This window comes from Jatropha curcas, chromosome 11 (assembly GCF_041381405.1).
Source record: "Jatropha curcas cultivar XTBG-Jc1 chromosome 11, XTBG_Jcur_1.0, whole genome shotgun sequence".
Taxonomy (NCBI): Eukaryota; Viridiplantae; Streptophyta; class Magnoliopsida; order Malpighiales; family Euphorbiaceae; genus Jatropha; species Jatropha curcas.
This window is the reverse complement of record NC_143161.1, coordinates 25,021,168-25,029,854: the sequence shown is the minus strand read 5'-3', so window position 1 is coordinate 25,029,854 and position 8,687 is coordinate 25,021,168. Positions and strand designations below refer to the sequence as shown.

General features: G+C 30.1%; 1 pseudogene; it reads left to right on the top strand.

Annotated features, from left to right (window-relative positions):
* Nucleotides 1–244: 244 nt before the first annotated feature.
* On the top strand, nucleotides 245–936 carry LOC149492801 (secreted RxLR effector protein 161 pseudogene; annotated as a pseudogene).
* Nucleotides 937–8,687: the final 7,751 nt, after the last annotated feature.

Here is an 8,687-nt window from a genome sequence, read left to right as displayed (position 1 = left end):
CTATCAAAGACTGGCTGTCTAAGCGGTTTGATATGAAGGATTTTGGGAGAAGCTGCCTATATTCTTGGGATCAAGCTTATGCGAGATCGAGAAGAGAATGGTTGGCTTATCTCAAGCACTTTATATTGATACCATTCTTGCTCGTTTCAACATGCAAGATTCTAAGAAGGGTTTTTTGCCTTTCAGACATGGAATCACTCTATCTAAAGATCAGTGTCCTAAGACTCCTGAAGAAATAGAGAGCATGAAGGCAGTTCCTTATGCTTGGGCAGTAGGAAGTCTCATATATGCAATGTTGTGCACTAGACCTGATATCTACTTTGTTGTTGGCATGGTTAGCAGATTTCAGTCTAACGTTGGGCGAGAACATTGGACAGCAGTTAAACATATAATCAAGTACTTAAAAAGGACTAGATATTATATGTTGGTCTACCAGTTAGGAGATCTTGTGCCTATTGGGTGTACAGATTCAGACTTTCAGTCTGATAAGGACTCCCGGAAATCTACCTCAGGAAATGTGTTTGTCCTGGGAGGTGGAGCCATAAGTTGGAGGAGGATCAAGCAAACTTGTGTTGTTGACTCCACCATGGAAGTTGAATATGTGGCAGCCTCTGGGCAACCAAAGAAGCAGTATGGCTTAAGAAATTCCTAATGGGTCTAGGTGTGGTTCCATCAATTCAATTGCCTATTGCACTTTATTGTGATAATGGCGGGGCAATTGCAAACTCAAAGGAGCCATGGAGCCATAAAAGGGCAGAACACATTGAGTGAAAGTATCACTTGATACGAGACATAGTTCAAAGGGGTGATATGGTGGTGACAGAGATTGCATCGGAAAACAATCTAGCTTATCCTTTTACAGAGAGCTTACCAGCAAAGACTTTTGATAGTCATGTAGAGGGAATGGGAGTTAACATAATAGATACATGTTTATGAGTCTAAGTGGAAGATTGATAGAGATATACTAGTAACCATGCAAATGTAATAGTATGTTTTTGGTGTTATTTCTTTAAATAATTATTTCTATGTATTTAATTGGAGATTTGCTTTAAATGAATAAAATTTTCAGCATATTTTATAATAGAAGTGTTAGTACATTTTGTATGTACCTAACTGGACCAAGTAGAGAATGGTTGTTTTATACTGACTTTTAAAACATATACTCTCGGACATTAGGAAATAAGATTTATGTTCTTAATCTTGGTTTAATTAATATGAGCAAATATACATTGCTTTGTGCTTTAATTCATTAAAGAGTGAGTTTCATTTATCAGGACAATAATTCTCGATGAATTGGGCAAAACAACTTATATTTGTGAAATATCAATTAATGATAGAATCCATGTCTCGGTTTGGAGAATGATGATGCACTTTAAGTAAATTTATAAGGTTTCATTGTGTAAACCTTGTAGGTGGATTTTTAATCCAACACATGAAATAAGTTAAGCAATAATCTTAAAGATTAAAATTGTTATTTAAATAAATAGTCAGTGATTTATTTTATTTGGCAAGCATATGTAATCTTTACATGATAAACTATTATGTTATGGAAAGTTAAATTAATAAGGAGTTCAATTATGAATTTTTAGTGGAATAATTTATGATTAATTATAATAAGAATATACTAGTCCTGTATGGATTCTTATTATTGTTTGTAGTCTTATTAATTTATTCATGCGGTCTCTGTTGTGCGTTAATTATTTGGACCGTACGTGGATTATGTATTTTAAATAATTAATAGATTAATTTTTTAATTAAAATTTTATTTATTATTTTTAATTAAAAAAGAAATATTTTATTTTATTTAAAATATCAACCTTGTAGGCAACAAAATGATTAATCTTATCGTTTGCTTTCCACGCGGATAAGAGAGGTTATTGGTTTTCTTTTAAATACGCATTATTTTGAGATAACAAGGTATTCAGAGAAAAAAGCAGTAAACTCTCGAGAAACGGACATACTGTATTTTTCTGTCCAATCAGAAAAATATGATTCATAGCATCAATTAAGGTCACACAATAAAAGACTATAGGGCGACTTGAAGAATTCTGGAAAGAACTCTGATGAGCGATTCTGCGCTACAAAAGGTCAGTTCTTGTGTAATTTGTGTGGTTGGTTTGCTTTCACAGTTGTTTCGATCTTGGATTGTTTCCGCTACTTAATTCCCGGCTCCCATCGCTTTTCTTATCCCCTTTGTCCATGAAATCTTAATAAAAAATGACGGTTTAGTTTGGTTTTTCAAAAGGACATTTAAGTTTTAACAAGGAAAGGTAATCGATTTTAAATTAGTTTCAGTTTTATATATTATCTAACCAATTTTACCTTATGCCCTAAATTGGTTAAACATAGTTGAAAAAAATGAACAAAAACCGATTATATATGTTATTCGGTGCAGTTTCAATTATCTATATTTTAATTTGGTTTTGTTTGGAGATTAATTTAATTGATGCACAACACTAGTTCCATGTATTTCCATTAGATTTTGTCCTTAATTGAATAAAAATAGTATATCCGTTCCATTAAATTTGAAAGTTTTTGCCTTTTCTAACTCTTAAGAAAATAATGGTAATCGACTAAAGTGCCCTTTAATTAATGCTCGTCTAATTGAACCAAAGGTGGAATAAAATAATTAAATTACATGGATTTTTTAAAAGTGTCATTTAAATGGATAAAAAAAATGTAATTGACAAATTTTAATGGGGGGATTAAAAATTAAAATTGTTAGAATGAAATCAGTTGACTCCAATTAATGTAACTGAAGTTTAACATTTTTACCATATCTGGTCAGTTTTTTTAATTTTATCAATGATACCACGTACTAATTAATTTGTATCAATTTTAGTCTCCGTTAACAATCCGTTCAAATTAAACTGATGTGTCTGTTAACCTTGATGAATATGTCCCACAAGTGCTAAATTAGGTTGGTTAAGCAACCTCAAATATAAAAAATTAGAAAAAAGAAAAAAGCAAAAGTCTTTTTCACTACTTTCTTCTCCACTGTCGATATTGGGACTAGCATCGCACCACCATTACAGGATCCATCCTCCTCCACCTGTTGTACTTTATTAGCTTTTTCCTCAAATCACATCGTCGGGTTTTTGACCTTTTTGTCTCCTTCCACCACATTGCTCCATTTGGATCTAGAAAGAGAGATTTAGTTGATATTCTTCCTCTTTCAATTAAAGATTCTTAAGAATAAATACTGAGTCCTCTTTTTTTTTAACATCCACATAAAGAAATTGAAATTCCAGAATGAAAAGCTTCTCAAAATTTAGAACCTAAATACAATACCCATATAATAAACCAAAAAAAAAAAGAATAGTTTTTAAATATATTTTTTATTTTTCAAATAGAAAAAATCCATATGTAACAATAACAGACAAAGATAATCATATTTCCCATTGTGTTTCTGTTGCTATTATGGCAGCAGTGGCAAACAAGGCATAGTCTCCGACCACGCTTTGGGCATAATCAGTAAGGAAGCTCCAATGTGTTTTAAGGAGATAGCATAAGTAGAGTGTGTGGCGGCTAAGGGGTTGCAAATGGAGATGGCTTCTTTCTTGAATTGTTTCCTCTCTTTACAATGAGACACGTCGTCTTCATTCTTGAACTTGGATTGCGTACTCCTCGTCGCTCAATTTTCACTCTATTTTCTATTTCTGCTGGAATTTGGCTGGAAAATAAGTTGGAGAAGATGGTGGAACTGCAAAGAAAAGGAAGCCTTGATTCACGTAGGACAAACGTTCATCAATGAAAGAAGTCGAAAATATAGTCACCAGTGTCTGAGGATTCGTTTGCCACTTCGTTCCGATCATTTTGGTGGCCGAAAAGTTCATTTGATAGCGATGAGTGGATGCAAATTTGTTTCTTTTTTGTTGTTTGTGATTGATGTTAATAGAAATTTAAAAAATAAAATAAAAATCCACCCTAGCTTGAAACTGTGTCGTTCAGGGTAGCGGTGTTATTTTTTTTTTTTGTAAATACACATATAAATATAATTGGGCACTTGTATAGCATCTCGTAGGCCCCACTTCTATGATATAATGGCCACATTAATAAAAATTGGACGGAAGGCTATGAAGGCTAAAATTGATATAGAAAAATAAGTACACGGCATTAATTGATACAATTCAAAGAAGTGACTGGATTTGAAAAAAAAAATGCCAAAGTTCATCTAAATGGATAAACAAATGTAACTATCAAAGTTTAATGGAGGGATTAAAAATTAAAATTGAGAAAAAAGAATCAATTGACTCCAATTAAAGTAAAAGCCCACAACTTACAGAATAAATAAAGTTTAGAGCGAAAATAAGCTTGGCCAAATGCATAAATTCACCCATGTACTTTACGAAACAAAAATCTTGTGGTACTCTAAACTTTATGAGAGATATTTTACTCCTGAAATTATATATTTTGGTAACATTGTAACCCTTTCCATAATACCAATAATAGTTTTTTTGGTATTTTTAGCATTTATTTGCAAAATATTCACTTGATGTGTAGTTTGTATAATATTTGGAATAATAATTTGCACATCTTTCAACTATCAAAAAAGTGCTTAATCGATCTAATTTTATAAGTTCGAATATTCAATAACAAGTTGAAAAATATCACGAGTATAGTTTTTAGGCTCATTTTCATATGGTGACCCTGAACTATGTACCATATCCTTAGACTAAAATTCATCACAAATACATCAACTTCTATTAGAATAACACAAAACTCTTTTTGTCATTTTTCTAATCAAGTATTGGCGAAAAGATGACATGAAATAACTTTGTTAGCAAATTATTGAAAAGAAAAAGGCCACATCATATTATTTCATCTTTTTCTCTCTTACCTTCTCTCTCCTTTCTTTTGTCTTACATTTTCTCTCGCGCTCCTTGTGTCACTAGCTTATTATTCGTTCTGCTACATGCTTTTTGTCTAGAGAACAACATTTTCCACTTCATCACCAGTCACCGCAACACTAAGCTACATCATTTCATCTCTATCACTTTGACTCCGATTTAGAGAAAGGAAAGAGAAGGGACCAATGTAACTTTTGTTTATTAGCAAGTGATCTCGTTCCTTCATCCTTGTGTCCAAAGTAGCGACTTTTAATTAGCAATTGACTAAGAAATTGATCCCTAAATAATAGTGAAACTAACAACAAGGTCCCTAACTTATGATTCCATTAACACTTTACTCATTCCCTTATGATTTCCGTTAATACTTTTGTTTCTCTATTTTGAATGAAACAATTAAAGTATCAATAAAATCATATTTAAGGACCAGGGACTCATAGTTATTTTTTGAAAATAGAGGTTCTTATATGTTAATTTGACTGTAACTTAGGGACCAATGTTATTATTTTCCTTTGATTAATTTGCTTTAACTCACAGGCATGTGGTTAGTCTTAGTTATCCTCTGTAAATGGCATCTAGTGTTTATTATTATTACTGGGCTTATTTAACTATATATACTATTACTTTATTGTCTCTAAATTTCAATTAGTTGCTTAAAAAATCCTTAATTATTATTCGAGTAACAAAAAAGTGTCATTACTAGTTATCTAATCAAGTATCGATAATTTGCTGACATGAAAATACTTTTAACAAAATAAATGAAAAAAATCATATCAGATTTTTTCTCTCATGCCGTATCTCTCCCACTAACTCCCCTCTTTGCCTTTTGCATGTCCATCACTAACCTTCTCTCTTAACCTTTGCATTATAATCTCTAAATCTATAAAAGAATACTTTGTCAGTAAATACAATGTTACCTATCCATTATTTACCAATGGCATTAGTCTCAACCATAGTATTCACCGTTATTCTTCTCTCTACGATGGAGATCTGAAAAACTTGGTCTTAGTTTTGAAAACCACACTATCCTCAACTTCTTCAATCTCAAAAGGTTCAAATCCAAAAATCAACCACAATATTCATTGTTATTCTTCTCAACACGATGGAGATTTGAGAAACTCATTGGTTTTGAGTAAAAAAAATAACACTCTTTCCTCAACTTCTTCAATCTGAAAAGTTCTTCATCTAAAAAAACCTATTAATGGCTTCAAAAACCAATGGCATCATTATCAATAAATCTCTAAATCTATGGTTTCGCCTAAACACTCCAAGAATTGTGAAAAAGAGGATAGAAGAAGATAAAGAGAAGTTGGGTAAAGACCATGGAAAAAATAAACTATAGAGCTTTTTTTTTTATTATTATTCTCATGTACATCTTTTGAACAATAAAATTTTTATCTTTGCTTCAAATTTAGTGGAATTCTTTTCATTATTTTGTTAAAAATATATTCATATCAACAACAATGGATTAGAGACAACAAATTAGGAACAATAGATGAAAATATGTCATTATTATTAGTATCATTATTTTGTGTTTGATAACATCATCTGGATTTTCATTGCTGATAGTGGAGAGATTGCGTCATGGGTGTAGTTTGTGGGTGGAATTACAAGCGATGACATTAGATCTAATGTTGTATTTTTTAAAAAACAAATAATTTATCAAAAATGTTATTTTTTTAAAATAAATAATTTATCAAAAAGGTTATTAAACGTCAGCTTTTCACTGGTAGTTGATTGAAAATCAGTAAAAAGACTTTTATATTACTCTAATAGAAGTTATTGTATTTGTAAATGACTAATTGAAGTTTATGCCAATTAAGACATATGGGATATAGTTCGAGTATGGCGAGTAAAATTAAGCCTAATTTTTATAAATTAAAGTATTTAAAATATCAAAGTAAAAGTTGAGAATGCTATAAGATTTTTGAGGCATCTTAATAACTAATCTATAAAAATACTTTCAACTTTTCGACTTGTTATAAATCACTCTAAAATGACATTTATGCCTTGGGCACCCTCATTTTCAAACATATATATATTAGCACCTCAATATAAAATTAGTGTTAGGAAAAATAATAAAAAAATTTATTTTTATGGGCTCCATCTTGCCACATTGGGTTAACTTAATCTAAACACACAAGATGTGCAAAATGCACCGTTTTGAGAGGAAATTTCTCTTAATAGCAACCTCTCTCTTTCATAGCAGTCTCTCTTGGAGTTAAATAATTAATACCGCCAAAAAATTTTATTTTCTCAGCAATATACTGAGCAAAAAATGACGTTTCCCTTTTTTTTACAAAAAAAGAAAAGAACGACCAGCAATAACATGTAATTATTAATTATAAATAAATAGTTATGAAACATCAAATGCAAAAGCCATGCATCATTCTATCTCCATTCAACCTTTTCATTTTTCCACCAGTAAAAAAAATTTCAATCTTCTACAGCCCACTGAAGAGAATTCAAATAAACAATCATGTTCAAAGTGCAAATATTGACATTTTCCAGATGCAATATACAAGACACAGGGGGAAGAAGGAGACAAAATCTGGAATAAAGCTTCAAAAGAATAAAAAAAGCAAAAGCGGAAGAAGCGTTATGGATGAGAGATGGGTATCTATCAACAGTGGAGAAAGAGGGAAATAGAAGAAGTTGAGGGAGGAAAATACTAGGTACATGGTGGTAATTAAAACGACGCGTTTAAGTTTTTAGTTAAGTTAACTAATATTATACTGTAGGTCCCATTATATATTATTTTATCGTTTTGGACGCTAATATATCTAAGTTTCAAAATTAGAGTATTCGGATTACAAAAGTCATTTTAAATGATTTATAATAGTCAAAAAGTTGAGAGTATTTTTATAGGTTAGCATTAATAAATATTAAAAATGAAGTTTCAAACTAAACAAAATGTCAAAAAAGATTAGAAATAGAGAGAATGTTATTTTTGATAAAAAAAAAATAAATCAATAATTTCTAACCTAACATTAACGAATCCATGTCGCACCCTTCTGCCCACAAACAACAAACAATGTCAAGTATCCTTCAATAAAGAAAAATAAAACCAAATAGAAAACATCTCATTCATAAAAGAAAAATAAAATCAAATAGAAAACATAACAACAAAATGAAGAACGAAGTAATAAAGTAACAAAACTAAAAATAAAAAACTATAATTGAAAAATGAAAAACAAAATAAAAAGACGTAAAACGAAAAATTAGAAAAAAAAAATAAACTGAAAAACTAAGTTCTTCAATTCAACGGTAAATACATTATATCTAAATGTATTTACATAAAGAGGTTTTTCAATTCAATGGTGGATGCAAACAAAATAATTCACCTGAAACTTACAGAAATCTGGCATCGCAGCTAACACCAACGGAGAAGAAGACAAGAAAAGCAAAATTAAAAAAATCAAATCAAATCGATTGTAAAATAACCCAAGAAGAATGTAATCTAAATGGAATTAAATACAGAAAGAAGAGATTGATTTTTGAAATTTAAATTGGTAATTTTTTTAATATAATTTATTTCTTGTTATATGTTAAGTTTCGAAAAGAGTTCTATTCTTAATAATAATTTTTTATTTTATTTTTCCATTATTGAATTAATTTGTAACTACTATCACTTTAATTTAGCAAGAGATTTATATCTCTCTAGAAATAAATAGATGGCTCTTGATGAATAAACATTCTTAATCTTTTAATATTTTTTCTATTATACTATAAATTTGTTTGACTTAAAAGAAAATAGTATTTATAAAATTGGAAAAAAAAAACTAGAACTATAAATTTTTATTTTGCGTCACTTTTTGGGCTTCTAATAATTTGTGTGTA